The sequence below is a fragment of the Mus caroli genome, chromosome 10 (assembly GCF_900094665.2).
Source record: "Mus caroli chromosome 10, CAROLI_EIJ_v1.1, whole genome shotgun sequence".
Taxonomy (NCBI): Eukaryota; Metazoa; Chordata; class Mammalia; order Rodentia; family Muridae; genus Mus; species Mus caroli.
In genome coordinates this window covers 109,734,436-109,751,823 of record NC_034579.1, presented here as the reverse complement: position 1 = coordinate 109,751,823, position 17,388 = coordinate 109,734,436, and the positions used below count along the sequence as shown (strand labels likewise).

General features: G+C 45.4%; 2 long non-coding RNA genes across 2 annotated transcripts in view; one reads left to right on the top strand and one right to left on the bottom strand.

Annotated features, from left to right (window-relative positions):
* LOC110303008 overlaps positions 1-17,312 on the bottom strand; it is a 20,070-nt gene extending 2,758 nt beyond the window's left edge. The window contains exons 1-5 of the long non-coding RNA XR_003837776.1: positions 17,180-17,312; positions 13,055-13,277; positions 1,596-1,706; positions 455-641; positions 203-330 (exon numbers count right to left, since the gene is read on the bottom strand). This is a non-coding gene — a long non-coding RNA (uncharacterized LOC110303008). The remainder of the gene's footprint in view (positions 1-202; positions 331-454; positions 642-1,595; positions 1,707-13,054; positions 13,278-17,179) is intronic.
* On the top strand, positions 2,943-10,228 carry LOC110303009. Its single transcript, XR_002378890.2, has 4 exons — positions 2,943-3,131; positions 8,160-8,299; positions 9,022-9,219; positions 9,884-10,228. It is a non-coding gene; the product is annotated as an uncharacterized LOC110303009 (long non-coding RNA).
* Positions 17,313-17,388: the final 76 nt, after the last annotated feature.

Sequence of the window (17,388 nt, the reverse complement as noted above, 5' to 3'; positions counted from 1 at the left end):
TACACTCACATGGACATGATTGCCGTGGCATGCCTATAGAAGTCAGAGGACAATCCCTGTGACTCCGTTCTGGTTTTTTCCTCCCATCTTTTTGGTCCGGGGATCAGACTCAGGTCATCAGACTTGGTGGCAAATACTCTTAACTCCTAGCCACATTGCCGCCCCTACGAAAGGATTTCTTTTAAAAAATCCATTTTCTTACCTTTCCTTGTGCAGTTTCCTTAGCTTTATCATGCAAGTGAAATTTTATCACACCGCTTCTCAGGACTTCTTCTGTATGGAGTACCATACATTTATACACACGGATACTCTTTTTTTCTAACCAAGAACCTATCAAGAAAGAGAGCATGCTAAAATTTAATTAATTGGTTAGTTAATTAATTCATTCATAAGTCTCTTATTTTTGGAGTAATAATGGGTTCTGAGCTTGCTCAGGACGCCTTTGTCAACTCACACCTGTCATCTGTGGTTCCCCTCTTTTGTTTTGGAATTACACTGGTTCAGACTGGAAGTTCCATGGTTGCTCCAACTTATGAGGCAGAGTCTGATCTGGATGCTGCCTCGTGAGTGGAGGCATGACTGATGGGGTGGAGGCCAGTTGGCTCCTAGCAGCCTGCGTACGGAGTGAAGGAGCAATTGCCCTGGAAGGGACAGAAAGCACCCTGGCTGCCAATATGCCTGGGCTGAGCGTCTGTGTTAACCTGGGTTAATCAGTGTTCTATCAGTTACCCGAGACTGATTCTGACAGTGCTGGCTCTATCTGAAGGTGGAAAAAGAAAGTCTATCTGCTTGATTTGATACCCAAGATCCACCCGCCCGCCCTGGGAGATCTTTTCCACGGCCTGTGCAGGAGTCTGGCCTTTCCACAGTTGCTATTAAACTAAACGTTTTCCAAATAATTGAAAAAAGCTACCTGGAGACAAGAGTTCAAACATACAAGAAAGCAGCACTCTGAAGGAGAGAGAGAGAGAGAGAGACAGAGAGAGAGAGACAGAGAGAGACAGAGTGAGAGAGAGACAGAGACAGAGAGAGACAGAGAGAGACAGAGAGAGACAGAGAGAGACAGAGGCAGAGAGAGACAGAGACAGAGAGAGACACACACAGAAAGAAAGAGAGAGAGAGACACATACAGAAAGAGAGAGAGAGAGACAGAGAGAGACAGAGGGAGAGAGAGAGAGACAGAGACAGAAAGAGTCACACAGAGAGAGACACACACAGAAAGAGAGAGAGAGAGACAGAGACAGAGACACAGAGAGACACACACATACACACAGAGAGAGAAAGACACAAAGAGAGAGACAGACACAGAGAAAGACAGAGAGACAGAGACAGAGAAAGAGAGAGAAAGAGAAAGAGAGACACACAGAGAGAGAGAGACAGAGAGAGAGAGAGACAGAGAAGACGTGCTGGCTGCTCATCTTCGTTGGGCCACCCTAGACAAAAGATCCCCCTTTCTTGAGCCCGCCCATCTCATGGGTCTGAATAAAATGGTCACCCTACGGGGAAGTGCTCTGTAAAGACAAAAACACGGAAGACATTTCATGCTCAGCACTATGAAGTTATTAAAATACAGTCACACAGAAACTTGAGCTCACCCCACCATCTTGGAATGCAGTGAGCAAGTTCTGGGCAAGCTGACACGAACAACGTGCAGATGTCTGGTGACAGCGTGGGGCAGACAGAAACAGGCTGGCTGATCATTAGAGCTGTCCGGGAGAGTCAGAAAAATAGATCTGTGAGTTCCGAGTGGTATGGACATAGATCAAGGTGGCTAGCCTTTTTTTTGTTGTTGTTGTTTTACCCTCAAGATTTCTGCAGAACACAAGCTATCCTTTAATAAATTAAGAATGAATATATAAGTAGTTAAAACTACTGGTCTATTGATAAGAAAAAGCTAGAAGGTTGCAGAAAATCACCAACGGGGTTGTGTGAGAACGATTGTTTTTTCTCAACACTAATTTGTTTGAAAGCTATAACCCAGAATTTCTAGAGATGTCTATACCTTATGGTCCCAGCTTTCCCATGATCCCGCTCTCTGTAGGATCCAATACTTTTAAGCCAGCTTCAACGCTTTCCTAAAATATCATTAGGATGCCAGGGTTGTTTGCACCCGCCCACTGCAGACAGACCTGTTGAAACTCACCCCTTTAAGGACGGCTGCGGTCCAGTATCCTCTGAGGGACCGGGCATCTGTAATAGCAGCCGCTCACAGTGACCTCCCTGAGGCTCTCATCCCGCACTAGCTGTCCTTACCTGGCTTTGCATGCTCCTGTTTGAATGTCTTCTATACGCTAGGTTTCTAGAACCTTCCTTCAATGTGTTGTCTACACAGACGGCTGCTAAAGAGGATAATTGCTGACATGATTAGAGCTACTGACTGGAAAACTACACAAGCTGCCAGAAGTGTTCCCCTACTTGAGGGGAACATTGTCCCTCGTTTATAAAATGAGTGGAATTTGGAGTAAAGGTAAGATTGGGCTAAGTCCTGGCTTCAAACTGAGTTTTTAGGTAAAGTTCTTAACACCCCTAAGCCTTCATGCTAAATTTTGAACCTTCTGATTTGGAGTTAGACCATGGGCTTAAGACATTGAGATAGGGGTGGTGGTGGTGGTGGGGGTGGGGAGCAAGAATGGCGGGCAGCAACTGCTCCTCTCTGTCCATCCCCTACCTCACCCTCCTCCTCCCTCCGCTCCCCCACCCCCACCCCGAGTCCCCACTGGTGACTTGTCAAACAAAGTCTGTTGCGGGAGTTTTGACATCTAGCTGGCACTCGTCCTTCCAAGCCATAGTCTACCAAGAACGTTGTACCTAGACACAAAAAGGTGCAGAAGAATCTATCAGCTCCGGCAGCGATTGCTTGTGTCTTACAGTACTCCAACACGATAGGGATTTAATCGCTTTGATGGTCCGTTTTGTTTGCTAACTTTCTTTAGAGCCTTCAGCTTTTTTGGGTCAGACGTGATTCCAGCCACACGTTCTGGTCCTTCTTTACTCTCCTTTCCTTAACTCCCTACTAGGTGTGTAATACATATAATATGTAAATTGCAGGATGAGATGAATGAACCAATCACTTCAGGAGGTGTTCGTTGAGAGCCTACTATGTATGAATGCTACGAGCTGGGATTATGAAGGTAAGGTGGTTACTGTCTCCCAATCTCTGGTGACACACATGACGCAAGAAATTATTCACATACACACACTCCGGTGAATAGATTCATGTGTGTGTGGGTTGTCAGGATTCTTTGAAGGCAAGTAATATAACAGCTAACTTAAAGGGTGAACGGATTTATAATCTTAGAAGCCAAAACCTTTGGGTGTAGGCATCTCCACAGTTGCCTAATACATCATGGTTCTGGTCCTTTGAGTTTTCCCTCACAATCCCAAGAGGGCAAAGGGAAGCAGTGAAAACAAACAAAACAGATCTGAGGTTTCTAGCAAGGAAGAAATATGTGTGTGTGTGTGTGTGTGTGTGTGTGTGTGTGTGTGTGTGCGCGCGCGCGTGCCAGGGCGAGCAAGATCGACTGCAGTACCAGATGGAAGAGTTTAGGAGTCCCAGAGAGCAATTTCACCTGAGCCATGCGACAGTTTAAGGCTAGGCTCAAGCACACGCCTGAGAAATACACTGTGCTAGGCTTGTTGCAAAGGCATTTAACTACCACTGTTTAATAAATACACAAAACAAAGCATGTCCATTAAAAAAAAAAAAAAAAAAAGCAGCGGCAAAGGCCGGCAGTCTTAGGCGTGCTGGGTGCCCCTCACATGCCTGTATTCTTACAAAGGCGTAAGTGTCCCCCGTAGGGACACACTCATCATTGCTTGTGGTCTTAGCCTGGCTCCTCCGGGCTGAAGAATGAGCAGACAGCAAGGATTATCGGGGTCCACTTTATTTGGGAAAAGCAAGCGAGGCTGGTGAAGGAGAAAGTTTAAAAAAAAAAACAAACCGGAAGTTAATCCAGAAACAATGAAGTGATGGGATGCGTAGCTGTGCTGGCTGGTTTCAGCAGGTGTGTCTACTGCCGGATTCTTCTGGAAAAGTTTGCGGGAAGAAATCCCCTTTGGAGTAGTCTCCTCAAGCACAGAGGGAGGGGCGCTTTCTTGGGTTCTCCTGCTTCTGATATCCCATGGGGCCAAGCCTCTTCCCGGCCAGGGGGCGCGCGCAGGGGGTGGGGGTCGGGGGCACGAGGTAGCTCCTTAACAGCCCTTGGACAGTCATCACGCTCCACTGCGTGGCACGTCTCCAAATCTGGAAAGTCTCGAGAGGGACAAATCCATGCTGAAAGCATCTGTGTACCTGTAGGCCCCGGGTTCAAACTCAAACTGCAGCCTGCTCAGGAAACTCAGAAAAGCCACATATTGCAGGGAGGGCATATATAATGAGGGCATTGGTGTGACCTTCAGGACAAAGACTTACTTGAAAAATGGAAGTCTTGCAAAAAATGGAATATTGTGAACCTTGTTCTATTTGCTTTCCTGATGAAAAGCAAAAACAAAAACAAAACAACATCAACAACAAAAAGTACAGCCACTTTTCTATATCGGTGTTTTGGGACCCAGCTTGCTTCTTTTTCCCAAATACCTAGGATTCCAGAGACTAGATCTGCCGTAATTTCTTGCCATTTTCTATCGATGGGCATTTAGATTGTTCTTCTGAATTCTCCCGATCGTGCAAGGCTTCCGGGAGCACAAACTCAAAGTCCGAAGTGGAGTTCCGAAGGAAAGGCCTTATTGAAACCCAGGCACACACCTGTGGGGCTTTTCAGTGACCTGTGTCTGGGACTACATTAATTATGCACCACTGCACCTCGCCCGAGGGCTGGCGGGTGGCGCTTTCCAAATGGAGCTCTGTAACTTTGATAAGTCTTGCTATGCTCCCCCGAGGCTTCCGACTCGGAGAGATTATTTTTTTTCTCCCCGCTTTTGCATATGCCCAAAGCCTTTCCATTTGAGTTCTTTTGTCAGTGAATGATCTTACATAAGTAAAGAAATGAACTATGAATTCCGACTTCTGTGCTTGAGTGATGGGCGCTTTATCGTCTAGGCGATGGCATTAGTCAGAGACTGGTGGGGACCCGGATGGGGGAGGCAGGTGACCACAGTGTGCTTTCCCAGACAATGTTCATCTGTAAGGAAAAACATATTAGAAAAGCAAACCTCTTCAGGTTTCAGCAAAGAGGTTTTGTTGTTGTTGTTGTTGTTTTTAATCTTGTGTTTGTATTTTGTTAAAGCCATGACATTTTGACAGTTTCGAATGTCTTGACCCCTGATGGGGAGCAAAAGGAGTCTTACTTGATTTTCCTGTTTTCTAGACATGTCTTCCTCCTCAGTCTCCAAAACCTGCTCCCACGGAGTTCACCGCCTACCCCTTTCTCTTCTCCCGCTAAAATGACATTTTGGAAATTGCACTTTTCCTCTGATGTTTATAACTCCCTCAGTTTAAAACTCAATTGATGTCAGACAGTAATTGTCATAAATAAAAAAAAGTCTTTATCCTAGTCCCCTTTTCACTCTTTTTCACCAGAAAACTTTGATAACTTTTTTTAGTGTCGTTTGAATGAAAATGGCCCCAATAGGCCCATGGGGAGTGGCACTATTAGGAGGTGTGGCCTTGTTGGAGTAGGTGTGGCCATGTTGGAGGAAGTGTGTCACTGAGGGCGAGTTTTAAGGTTTCAGAGGTGCAAGCCAGGCCCAGGGATAGAACTCTTTCTTCCTACTGCTTTCAGACTGGGATGTAGAACTCTTGGCTCCTTCTCCAGCACCGTCTGCCTGCAGGCCACCATGCTTCCCATTATGATGATAATGGACTGAACCTCTGAACTGTAAGCCAGCTGCAATTAAATATTGTCCTTGATAGGAGTGGCTGTGGTCATGGTGTCTCAAACAGCATTTGAAACTCTAAGTCATGTAGGTCTGTTGGAGAAAGAAAAGGACATTCTCCATAGAGTTGTTTCAAATACACATTGTTTGGTATAAATAAGGAAGCCAAGGTGACAATGTATCCTAGTCCTGACAGGTGCTTACCCTGACTGCAGTGAGCTGGAGAGTGCTTTCAAAATCTCAAAATAAATTCTAATTCTAACACTTACATTTTAATGACAGCATTCTAATGTTGGGGGATATATTTTGTGGCTTTTGAATGGTAGAACAATTTCAAAGATAACAAACTGAGTTAACCTTATACCATTGACTTACAGCCCTTCTCGCTGATTATAAAACGTACCCCCTGGGCTCAGTGACTGCCTAAAATTTTATTATTGTTTGGTTTTTGATACAGGGTTTCTCTTCATAGCCCTGTGTCTTCGTTAGGGTTTTACTGCTGTGAATAGACACCATGACCAAGGCAAGTCTTATAAGGACAACATTTAATTGGGGCTGGCTTACAGGTTCAGAAGTTCAGTCCATTATCATCAAGGCAGGAGCATGGCAGCATCCAGGCAGGCATGGTGCAGGAGGAGCTGAGAGTTCTCCATCTTCATCTGAAGGCTGCTAGGAGAAGACTGGCTTCCAGGCAGCTAGGATGAGGGTCTTAAAACCCACAGCCACAGTGACACACCTACTCCAACAAGGCCACACCTCCTAATAGTGCTACCCCTGGGCTGAGCATATATATAAAACCATCATAGCCTGGCTGTCCTGGAACTCACTCTGTAGACCAGGCTGGCCTCAAATGCATGGAGATCCACCTGCCTCTGCCTCCCCAGTGCTGGGATTAAAGGCTTTAAATGTCAAGGCTTAGAATTTTCATGTTCTTAGAATCAGGAGTTATTTGCATCTTTTACAAGCTAGGACAGAGGAGATGGTTCAGTGAGTCAAGGTTTTGCTGTGCAAGCATGAGGATCTGAGTTCAACCCCCCCCCCCCAGCAGTCATTTAAAGCAGGTGCTGCAGTGGGTGCCTGTGCTAAGGGTGGAGCAGAAGCAGGTGGGTTGCTGGCCAGTCTGTCTAGCGGAGACAGTGAGCTTTAGGTCTAGTGAGACATGTTTTAAAACTGAGGTAGATCTGAGACACCTGACAGGTCTTCAGATGTACACACACGGGCAGGTCACCCACGCACATGTGCACACACCTGCATGTACCACACACATATGTAAATAAGTAAATACAAACAGAACCAACGCTCTAGAAACCAGCGCCTGTATTTGGCAGGATATTCTAAAGGAATAGAACTGTCCCCCCACCACACCCCTTTGTGTGTGTGTGTGTGTGTTTGGATAGGGATGGGGTAGTCCAGCAGTAGCCATTTCTACTAGGGAAGCCTTACAACCTTGTAGCTTCTCAGTCTATGAAACTAGAGGTCTCAGCTTTTCCAGTTTGATGCTGAAGGCTGAGAAGACTCCTGGAGAGTGGGTGATCTTTAGTTCATGCTAGAATGCTGAAGAGGCTGGAGTCTGATGGGGCAGAAAGTGGTAGAGGTGGAGCAGCAGCAGCAGCAGCAGGTGACACCCATCTGCAAGGGCAAGGCTGACGGCAGGCAGCACAGTCTTTTTCTCCATCTCTCCTGCTGCCCACTCTGACCTAGCACAGGACATCTCTCCTCAGTACATTCTTTCTGAGAATGCCCTCACAGAGCTGCCCTGGGGCATGTCTCTTAGTTGACACCAGGTTCCTATCTAGTTGATGGTGTGTGTGTGTGTGTGTGTGTGTGTGTGTGTATGTCTGAGAGGCGGGTCTTGTTTCCCAAACTCCTGGACACCCAGATGCCACTGGGAACCTTGAAGGTCTGAAACAGGGCCCTCTGGCCATCAACAATCCTGGGGGGCCAGGGGGAAGGGGAATCCAGCTTAGCTCAGGAGTGAGTGTCCGTGTCTGGAGGGAAGACGTCTTGGCTCTGTATGCTGAAGGCTTCCCTCCATGGCACTTCTTGATGAGAGAGACAGTCCTTGCTTGTCCAAACTGTTGATTGGCAATTGGAAAATGGATGCATAAAACGTACTCAGGGTGGGACAGAGATTAAATACCTTTTGCAGGAAGGAATGTCCTGGCAGGGAAGCTTATTGACTAAACCCTCAGGGCCTGCCCATCTAGATACCTCCTTAGCACGGAGAACTCATGCTCTGTGCTCTGTGACTAGTTGTCACAATTCTTATGTGGGGTGTCCTGGCCTGAATCTGCTCACCCTTCCCAGTTCTTGTCTGCTGACATGGTTCGACTTGCCTCACACAGAGGTGGCGTGGGAACAGAAGCTAGAGCACACCTGGAGACAGCGACTGCGAGGGGAGGTGGAAAAGACAGAGACTGTGTGAACGATCTCCTATCGGCTGGATTTCATGACACAGCATCACACCAGCACCCAGAGATCTGTGGTAAGAGGATCACGAATTGGAGGTCAACAGGGTTGCGTGAATAGACTTTGACAACACACACACACACACACACACACATACACACATACATGTACACACACAAACATTTAGGCACACAAAGAGACCATTTTCCATATTTATTGAAGTTTTTGTTTGTTTGTTTGTTTGTTTTTTGAGACAGGGTTTCTCTGTGTAGCCCTGGCTATCCTGGAACTCACTCTATAGACCAGACTGGCCTTGAACCCAGAAATCCACCTGCCTCTGCCTCCTAAGAGCTGGGAGTAAAGGCGTGTGCCACCATTGCCCAGCTTTATTGAAGTTTTGAGAAGACTAAACCAAGAGATTATCAGACTGTAGGTGGTTATGATTGAGAAATATTAAAATCTGGCTGAGGGACCACTACATGATAGAAAAATCAAACATTTCTAAATGGCTTATTCTGAGCATTAAAGATGGGGACTCTGCGGGAGAGGAATGAGAAAAGCCTGAGGGTTAATGAGGCCTGGCATAGAGACCCACGCATAAAAAAGTGTGTGTGTGTGTGTGTGTGTGTAACACTGGTCAGGACTTATGGTGGCTTTAGGGTGATTGGTTGAATTTCAGGGGGCACAAAGGTAGGGTGCACAGAATACTTGCAAGCAGTTCTTTTGTGATAGTCTGGAAATTCCCTTTTGTCACCTAAAATGAATCCTTTAGAAGTTTTCTTTTCCTTTGCTTTAAAGGGTTAACAGAAGCAACTGTGCCCGGATGGTTGTGCAGTTAAAACTCTCTGCCTGTTGTCTTTCTACTCAGAAGGCAGTTTGGCGAGACTTTCTGTCTAGCATGCCCACTTCCTTCTTGCATCTTAGACTGCTCCAGTGCCTTCTTGGAATGAGCGTTCCTGTGTAGGAGTCTAAAGCCAGCCTGACAGTTCCCCTGGGGTAAGTGATCTGATGGCTTAGAAGATCTCCAGAGGACTTTCTTCGTGGTCAGGAGCTGCGATAGGTATAAGTTGTCTGACGTGTAGCAAGTCCCTTCAGTGAAGATATGTAACTTTTTTTTTTTTTAATTGAGGGTTTTTTTCTATTTTGGACATTTTTCTTTGGGGCATCATTAAAAGTTCCATATAAAGGCTTTTTAAAAAAGGCTTCTCCCTGATTGGTGTGACGCTTGCATCCAAGAGCTATGAAGGAAGCAGCAGCCCCAGCCATGTGGTGGCTTCCTTCCCAGGATCCGATGCTGGCTCTACTGTGGCTTTCTATGCTGCACTAGGCTTCCTGCCCCTTCTGGATGGATTATGTGTGCAGGCTGGAACACAACCCCTAGCAAGCTTATGTCATTCATACAAAGCATACCTGTTCTCTATGGTGGCTACAAGGTCCAATTTATGGCAATCCTCTTCAGTTTGTTGTTGAGGAGAGAGCTGGATGTCAGGGTGGGACTCTGAGAGTCCTGACAGCTTTCTCTGGCTGTCCTAGAACTAGCTCTGTAGACCAGGCTGGCCTGGAACTCACAGAGATCTACCTGCCTCTGCTCCCGGTGTAGTGGGATTAAAGGCGTGTGCCATCACCACCCGACTGAGTCTTCAACTCTTCACCATTGCAGAAACGTCCACATATAAATTCCGAGGTTCTCCTCATCAACCCACTCCATAAAACTATCAGAAGAAAGTCTGATGCTGGCAGGTCACTAATCCAGGGCTCGTGCACAGGGAGAGGCGTGGGCCGATATCTGCAGGCACGTGGTCTTACTGGTGGCTCTCAGCATGCAACCGGGACAAGGTGCAGCTCCCCACTGGCTCCATTGTTCCTGCTAATGTTAGTGATGCTTGTAAAATTCATGTCCAGTAAGCAATTTAGGAGAGTAAACAAGAAGATCGACCTGTTTTCAGTGTGTGTTTTAGCCTTTTAACTCTAAGCTTTTCCCCGCCTCCCTTCCCCTTCGCTTGTAATTTTGTTTTCCTGTGATTTTTGTTTTATATTTTTCTACTGTAACTCTTTTGACTCTGTTCATCTACACTTCTCTGTCTCCTGTTATCTGGTCATGTTTTCCTTGATTCCCCACATTTCCGCTTTGTGGCTGTTAATAGAAGTGATTGTTGCGTCTCCGTACACATCCTCCCCACCATAAAATGTGCCGGATTAAAGCGTTCCTCGTCTGTTGCTTTGCTCTGTGTTGGTTTCTTGTTTTGAGGCTGTGACTGCACATGGGAGAGAGGCAACCTAAAGAAAAGAGGTTTATTTTGCTCCCCGTTTACAGGGATGCGGGCCATTGCTGGGGCTCGGAAGCTCTGTCTTTGGCCGTGCTTGCTCACATCGTGACAAATCAGGAAGCAGAGAGCTGTAAAGTGACCATTTCCTCTCAGGGAATCCTACCTGCTAAAGGGTCCACGCCTCATCGCAACAGCGCTGCCACTTGGAGACCAAGGGAGCTCGTGAGGGAAATTTCACCGTCAAACCAGGACCTGCTCCTTTCCTCCCAATTTTTATCCAAGTATCTTTATATATTGGCATTACTTTCCATTTCTCAACATTAAACCAACTGAGTGTTCCTACACCTGCTATCTGCAGGAGTTTCCAGCGTTTGAGTGGGAATTCCTAGTGTTCCAGATAATAATAGAATTGAGCCCTATACCTCAAGATGTCTTTTACCCTCAGAACATTATACTTTTATTTTATTTTATTTTATTTTATTTTATTTTATTTTATTTTGTAGTGTAGGGATAGATCACATTTGCTCAGCAGGTAACTCCCCGGCCAGGACTCACACTTTTCCTTGTGTTATCCAGCTGAGTCTTCTAGCTGATGAGCGAGTCTTTGCTCTCTCCTTTCTCCTACACAGCTTTTGTTAAATCAGGGCTGCTTTCTTTATCATTCATATGTGTTTTGGGAGCTGGGCAGTATACTGGTGTCCTAGTTTGCAAGAGAAAAGAGACATGGTTCTGGATCTTGAGGGATGGGAGTTAGTTTTCTTTTTGCTTTCCCCTCTCTTAAATGATTTCTGAATATGGGAAGAGGGATAGTAATGCATTCAGACATTTCATACCATGGCTCCTCTATAATTCGTCAGAATAGTGGTGTCTATATTTTAGGAAAAAATAGAAATCTACATTCTTGCAGCCTAAATTTGTCCTTAGTGTTCGGCTATTCAGAATTATAGATTTTTTTTAGAGTAAAATAAAAAGTTGTAAGACCCCAACTCAATGTGTTTCTTAGACCCCTAGAAACGAAGCCCAGCACGGAGTTCTGGGCTTCAGCCTGAGAGAATGATGGCCGCTGGGTGACCCACCCAGGCACCTGACCCATTGTGTAAGGGACCAAGAATGTTTTCTGAAGATAGCCTGTAACCGTTCCGTGAGAGATGAGCTGCGATTCACCATCCCCATTCTTACTCAGGTTCCCCATTCTTTGTGCTCTTATCTTCCCCTTACTTTGCAGCTTATTCTTTAAAAACCCTCAACTGCAACTGCTGGGGGGCTGATCTCCTCTGCCCCAGTGCGGGTTATAAGCTCGGCCTCAGCATGCTGATTTCCGAATAAACCTCATGCAATATTGCATCAAGAACGGTTTCTCTCGAGTTATTGTGGTGTCAGCTCATCCTGGGACTTGAGCGAGGGTCTACCAGAAACAGTCTTTCAAAATGACTGTGTTTCTAAAAGCTCGGCAATATTAAATCCTGGTTTTGGCTAGTTCTTACTTGGAGCCTAGTAATTAGAATACACTGAAAATTTCAGGGTCCCAAAAGATAGATCAATTGCGCTTACATTACTTATTTACTCCTTATAAAATACTAGGGTTCCCAATGGTTATTCCCCTCAAGCCCAGACTCTACAATCCTGTGGCTCACCCGTGTCTTGGGTTGGGATTGCTGGTAGCAAACTGGGACTGGTATCCACTCCAGGTAGCCGCAAGTATCCGCTTATCTAGAAAGAACTCTTTTCATGGGGTTAATAGCAGAGTGCAGAGCACTTCTGGTCCTGAAAAAATTATCATAAATCAGAAACTTGTTGGCTAATATGTTATGTTTGTGGCGTGACTTGAACTGTGTTCGGGTGGTGGGTTGCTGAATGTAGACTTGTTGTTGCTGTTGCTGACAGGACGATGGCTTTCCACCTGGATGTCAGTGTTGTTATGAAAGACATCCCTGAAGGCTAACATTTAGGACAATTTTGTCATTCACATTCCAGTTCTCAAATTCCAATTTAATTTCTGGTAGAATAGTCCCTTTTTCAGACGTAAGATCAAATTCCTTATGCATGCATCAGAGAGGTGCTTGGTGATTCAAACACATGTTGAAGTTTTTGTACCAAAAGCAGCTGCAGAAACTTAAAGTAGGATTCAAGTTCACCGGAAAATGTCTCTTCTGAAATTTGGACTCTGTTTCTACGGAAATAGGATAGGTCTTCGGAATCCGTAATTCCACTAAGCTCTGGGCTCAATCCACATGCCTTGTTTAAGCTTAGCGTTCTTCATATCCTGAAAGCCGCCCCGCCGCCCCCTTCCCCGACTGTTGCTCCAAGATCAGAATATTCTGCTAATTCGTCAGAACAGCAAGAAAGCACATTCTCTCGGGTCCCTGTGCGTTGGATGAGTTAGGCCCGTGAGAGTTCTGTAGTTTCCCCAAAGCCCTTCACCTTGAAACATGTTAACAAGATCCCAGAGTCTAGGATTCTGACTGCATTAAAAGAAACTCAAACTGGTTTGGTTTTGCCCTCATTGGAAACTGTTAGGAGCATGGGTGTGAAGAACACCAACAACCATAACATCCTGTTCTTACCTGAGGAAAAGGCCTTCTCTTCATAGTGCTAACGGCAAAATGGCTGACCACCGATGCTAGGCTCGTCAGCCCATAGCCTTCGTCTTCAGTGGGTACAGAGCATCTCTTTGTTCTTCCACTGCAGACAACCCCTGACTACTGATCAGGATCAGGTCGGTCTCGTTACTGATCACTGATGAGCTCCGATGGTCTAGTCTGTGCACTCGCTATATGCAATGTGCATCTTAAAGAAAACCAACAAAACAAAACCTCTCTGTAGACCAGGCTGGCCTTGAACTCATAATCCTCTAGCCTTAGTCTTGAGAGTGCCACTATTATGAGCATATACTGCTTTGCTTGGATCATAAGAAATACACTGTTTAAGAGTATTTTCTGGGCCAGCAAGATGGCTTAGTAGGTAAAGGTGCTTGCCACCAAATCTGATGATTTAAGTTCAATCCTTGGGACTTACATGGCGGAAGAAAACCAACTCCTGAAAACTGTCCTCTGACCTCCATACTCACTCATGTCAGGGCACGCACCACCCTCCATCCATATAAACAATTAAATGTTAAGCAAAATTAAAAAAAATATGAAAAGAATATTTTTCTGGTGACCAGTAACAGCAATCCCTTTAAAGCTATATTAAGCAAAACTGAGAATTACTTTAAGTATTTTGAGGGGGTAAGGAGACTGTACTCTGTAAAACCAGGAAGTCCTCTCTATGGTATAGAGAAATACATATTTGTTTAATGAATGGCTGGGAGGGGGTGCAGGTAGAAGAAACTATATGATTTAAAGTCTAAGGTCTTTGTGAAGCCCTCAACCCTCTAAATCTCTTATTTCCTTTTTCTTGAACCATAGAAGTGGCCTCAAATGCAGACCTGGCTATAGCCGGTCTAATGAAGAATACTGCAAAGCAGTGGACGTTCCAGTTCCCAGATGTTTTTGTACAGGAATTTCCAGAGCTTTTTGTATCCTTCCAGAGTTTCTGGTATCCTTTCCTCTAAAGCCAGAACCATGTGGCCGAAGCTGCCAAGTTTGTCTGCTTGCTGGGGCCCCCTTGGTCAAATACATTTTCCTTCACTGCTTCAGCCTGGCTGTCCTTGACCTTGCTTTGTAGACCAGGCTGGTCTGGAACTCACTGTGTAGACCAGGCTGGCCTGGAACTCAGAGATCCACCAGCCTTTGCTCTCTGGGTGCTGGGAGGTGTGTGCATCTATGCCAACCCCTAAGCTTTTTTTCAATTCCTTTTCACAAGTTGGAAGTTTGCTTGGGTGGAGGTCTTGCTCTGAGGGCACTACTCCCTTTAGTCCATTTGGCAGCAGACTTTTCTTTAAACCTTTTGTTTTCTTGAGCCCTAGACTTTAGCTCCATTGCACTTCCTGGTGCTCTTTTTTTTTTCCCTCAAACTGCATAGCTCATTTTCTTTTCATTATAGATCTGCATAAGACTGGCCACTAATAACCACATGACATAATCAATACTAGGCTGTTTTGAAATCTCCTCTGCCAATCCCATTAATCCAAAACTCTTCAATTTAGCCTCAGATTTATTTATTTATTTATCTATTTATTTATTTATCTATTTATTTATTGGACAAAGGCAGAAAACACTCTTCATCAAAATATTACAAGTATGATCTCTGGGCCACTTACTAATATTCTTCTCCTCTGAAACCCTTTGATCTGGGTCATAATCTACATTGTTCTGTCTTCCATGTAGCTAATAGGATGGTCCATTAAGTCCTGCTTAAAATGTTCAATTGCTTTCCCCAATCCAAGTTCCAAAGTCCATACTGCACCAAGAAACACAGCTTGTCATAACAATACCCCACTCCTGGTACCAACTTCTGCCTTAGTCAATGTTCTATTGCTGTGAAGAGACACCATGACCACGGCAACTCTTATGAAGGAAAGCATTTAACTGGGGCCGGTCTACAGGTTCAGTAATGTAGTCCATTATTGCCAGGGAGGGGAGTCTGGTGGCATGCAGGCAGACATGGTGCTAGAGAATGGGCTGGGAGATCTACATCCAGATCCACAGGCAGCAGGGAGAGAGAGAGACACAGGGTCTGGCTTAGGCTCCTGAAATCTCAAAGTCCACCCCTAGTGACACACTTCCTCCAACAAGGCCACACTTCCTAATCCCTGTCAAGGACCCAATTATAATAATTATAATATAAATAATTCCCAATGACCGAGCTCCAGATATATGAGTCTCTGGGAGCCATTTCTAGTCATAGCTCCACAGTAACTCTCCCCATTCTCAAACAGTGCTAGAGCCCACTCTCCAAGACTACAGATGATCTTGTAGTCAACATACATGTGGGTCACTGTGGGATTCACACATGTTAGCATTACTCTCTTCTGTAGACCCGTGACGTTTGGGGTCTTACATTGAATAAACCGAAGAGCCAATCCTCCAAATGTTCATATACCAAATAGAGCATTCTGCCTGTGTGTCAACCATCTCCTCTTCCTACCTTTACAGAGTTCTCCGTCAGGCAGAGTGCCTGTTCTCAAGACACAGACTAAAGAGAAAAAAGAGAGGAAAGCCTACTTATGATTCATGGGGAATCATAAGCACTGCAAGAGCTAAAGCAGCAGTTCTCAACCTGTGGGTCGCAACCCCTCTGGGATCAAATGACCGTTTCACAGGGGGTCACCTAAGATGTCAGAAAACACAGATATTTATGTTAAGGTTCATAACAGTAGCCAAATTACAGTTATGAAGTAGCAACGGAAACAATTTTATGGTTGGGGGTTAGTATGCACTGTGAGGAACGGTATTAAAGGGTCACAGCGTTAGGAAGGTTGAGAACCACTGAAATAAGGTGCTCTGGGATCACAGGTAAGGAGTTAGGGTTGGGAGGCAGGCGAGCATCAGTGAATGGTTTACAAAGAAACGGGAGCATGGGTTAAGTAATTAGTAATTCCATATGATAAAAGGTGTGTGTGTGTGTGAGCTGGGTGGTGGTGGCACACGCCTTTAATCTCAGCACTTGGGAGGCAGAGGCAGGTAGATTTCTGAGTTCGAGGCCAGCCTGGTCTACAGAGTGAGTTCCAGGACAGCCAGGGCTACACAGAGAAACCCTGTCTCAAAAACCAAGACAAAACAAAAAGTGTGTGTGTGAACATCTCTTTAGGAAAAAAAAATGTGTAAAACAGGGAGCCCACAAAGTTGTCTCTTAATAGTAAACTTGTCTCCCTTTGTTTGAGTCTTTGGATGGTAGGAATTTTTTGTAGAGGTGTGTGTGTGTGTGTGTGTGTGTACATGTGTGTTTCTGTATGACTCACTGTGTCACAGAATGTGCAGAGATGAAATGTAATAAATATCTGATTGACAACATAGCATTAAGGAGGGACGTTAGAAGTCCACAAATGATGAAGGCTACTTGAAACAAGATACATTTAATAATTCTTTGGGAGCAAGAACAGATAAGAATTGATGCTATATTAGAGATGAGAATAATGGCTTTCTATGTTTCTGTTGGATTGTAAGAGGGTTATATTCACCGGACACTCTGTGGTGAGGTACACTAATTACATATATTAAACCACTTAACTCTCAAAACCTTGATGAGGTAGACATTCTTACTTCCAATTATCAGTGAGAAGATTGGCGTTATTGCAGATGAACTAGCCTAAGGTCACAGAGGTCAGTAGGTGGCTGATCACAGGGACCACACAGATAACTTCCTTTTTATTACCACCTCCTAGATGTACTCAACAGAATGGCAGCCCCTGCCTCTGAGTATCACAAATATTGGCGGAAATATTGGCGGAAATATTGGCGGAGGATGACTGCTCCCTCCCACCCCCCATCCCTGAGTTAGATTTTCAGGGCTTGATTCTGTCTGTACTTTGTTTTTTTTTTTTTNTTTTTTTTTTTTTTTTTCCAACTTGGAAGCCCGAATGTGGGATGGAAGTTTGATAAGCAAAACAAAACAATAGTTATAGTTCCTGTAAAAGATGAGAGCCGGTCTCTGGAAACTGCAAGTGGAAGGATCTGGGTTTACCAGCTCCCCGCCCATTCCCCCCGACTCCCGGCCCCCTAACCTTCTACTCCAGCTTCAGGTACCCACAGACGCGGAATTTCAGGTCGGCTCTGCTTGTCCTCAATACACAGTTCAAAGCCTCTTACCATCCCAGGAGAGTTCACATCCTCCAATGGCACCCGCAGGTTTTCCAGCCAGAGTGGTTCCCAGGGAAACCGCTGTAGAGGGACCCTGGACAACGCGCGCGTGGATTAGCCTGCACCGAGCCCCTCCTGTCGCCAGGGGGCGCCGCAGCGCGCGAGCCCCCCCCTCACCACTCCCTCCCGGCCCCGCCTCTAGTCCCGCCCTCTCTCCC